The following is a 2,335-nucleotide window of genomic DNA, read 5'->3' as shown; positions in this document are numbered from 1 at the left end:
TGACGATGGTACGGTTCTAAAAAGTGGGCGACAATATCTCCAGTAACACCTAATCCGAACTTTCTATAGTCAGTGTCTGCTCCTGTATACACAATAAAGTTTAGAATGAATCCCGTTTCACAGTCAACTAGCTCAAACAGCTTGATGCCAAACCGATTTTGCTTCAAAGGTATATACTGTTTGAATCTAAGCCGCCCTTTCCAAAGTAATAGACTTTCATCAATACAGACTTTTTTCCCTGGAGTAAGAGCTGCTGAAAATTTAGATTGACAAAAATCTATTATTGCCTTGATTTTTGCTAAAGTATGGCCTGCAATATCCGATGTCGTATTTTCATTGTCGTGAAAATGAATGTAACACAAAATCTGCAAATATCTGTCGCGAGACATCATCTGACGAAAAATTGGAGTTTGTACTAATTGATCAGTCGACCAATACCTATGTAATTTGCCTTTTCGAACGTGTCCCATGAGAATCGAAAGGCCAAGAAAATTTTCGAAGTCTTATTTGTGAGGGGAGTCCAAGGCTTCATATGGTCACTTTGAATTCTAGGATATTGAAAATGATAACGATTAGTTTCTTCAATAATCATTTCAATCAGTGAGGAGTCGAAAAAATAATTTAAGAAGTCTATAGGTGTATTATCTGCTACATTGATGTTTTGATTGATTTTAGAGGTACCGTTGAAATTTTTTATTGATGGAAAAAACCACGAGTCTTCATAAATTTGATCTTNGACATACTCCACATCTTCTAAATCTTCTAAATCAATACCATATGTTTCTTTATCGTCAGGGTCTCTTTCCTCTGACTCAAATTCGCCGCTTGTCCAAGCTTTGTCAGCCATTATCTCAAAGATAAGTGATGGAACACTTCTTGAGTAGCAAAATGTAATAACAATAACGAACAACTACTATGCTAATTAGAATATATACGTGGAAGTGTGAAAAATAACTAAGTACTATCTCGTTGTTAGATGCTACTAAAAATGACAATTTTCCGATACTTTTACCTGGAGTTCACCTATAAAATCAGTTTTTTCAACAAGTGCACAGAGAAATGTTTTTATAGAATTACCAATGTAAAAAAATTGACCTTGACATAGCTATTACTTCTAGATACTACACAATGAAAAACATACAGATACATATGTTATCATTCAGTACTTATACACCGAACTTACTAAACAAAGATGACAAGACGATCTTGATAGAGCTAGTGTCACCTCAGCGTACCCAAAGCGTCTGTTTATTGATTTTCAGATAAGATAATGTTTTGCACATACTGATCTTCAAACTTCAAAGTCGGTGAGGTAGTTAGACTTATTTACTAATATTCTTATTTACTATAGCAGATAAAATCTAGGTACACCAATTTNTAAGTTTTCAAGCGCAAATACGCATTTTCATACTTTGACCTTCAAAGTTCAAGGTCAAAGAAGTTACTAGAATTTTTTTACTAATTTTATTGTATTCAGCGACTCATAAAACGTAGGTATACCAATTTTCAAGCGCAAATACGCATTTTCATTGTTTGACCTTCAAAGTTAATTTTGAAGGTCAAAGAAGTAACCAGGATTTTTTTCAATTTTTTTCCTAAATTTAGTGCATTAAATTGACCTTATAAACATCTATTACTTTCGCTTTTCTTGTTGGTCCATATATGGACCAGTCCCGGAGCGAAAAGGTTAATCCTTCCGATGTGATACAAAATTTATTTTGCATAGGTTTTGAAATGAAAACGTGTTTGTGTTAGTATCAGTTTTATGAACACTGCAGTTAATTGTATCTCAGTTATATATTTTGTCGTATATTGTTGCATAAAATCATGGCTCGTATAAACTTGATTTTCCGGAAGATATTGATCTTCTTGAGGGTGATATATAGTTGGAGAATGAAGATGAACAATTACATAACTTGATTATACGTGTTTCAAAGAAGTATATTAGAGACATGCAGACTGGAATAATACAATGAAGTGGAATTTAAGAGGCGATACAGATTTAACAAAGACAGTATCTTATATGGAATATTGCCAAGAATTCAAGAGCCTCTTATAAAAGTTAATAATCGTGGATTATCAATATCTCTAATTTTTCAGCTCTTAATATGTTTACGATTCTATGCAACGGCATAGAATCTCTGCCTCTCTCTGCCTCTGTGAGTATTACTTCAGACGTGTATTTGTGAGCTCTGTCTTTTACGTGCTTTTTCTGCCGCTTTCTGGCCTTCGGGCCCTTTAGTTTTTGGGGTGATACTCTATTGACCACAGTACGATTCGACACCGCTCGATTCGACACAGATTTATTCGACACCAAATTATTCGACACCGTACG

The 2,335-nt window shown here is 34.2% G+C and overlaps 1 pseudogene; it reads left to right on the top strand.

The window, feature by feature from the left end:
- The first annotated feature begins 1,128 nt into the window (after positions 1-1,128).
- The window catches only part of LOC109860035, a 9,127-nt pseudogene continuing 7,920 nt past the window's right edge, over positions 1,129-2,335 (top strand).

This window comes from Pseudomyrmex gracilis, unplaced genomic scaffold, assembly GCF_002006095.1.
Source record: "Pseudomyrmex gracilis isolate BER0280 unplaced genomic scaffold, ASM200609v1 scaffold_317, whole genome shotgun sequence".
Classification (NCBI taxonomy): domain Eukaryota; kingdom Metazoa; phylum Arthropoda; class Insecta; order Hymenoptera; family Formicidae; genus Pseudomyrmex; species Pseudomyrmex gracilis.
Note: the sequence above shows the minus strand (reverse complement) of the source record. Positions and strands in the feature narration are given on the sequence as shown.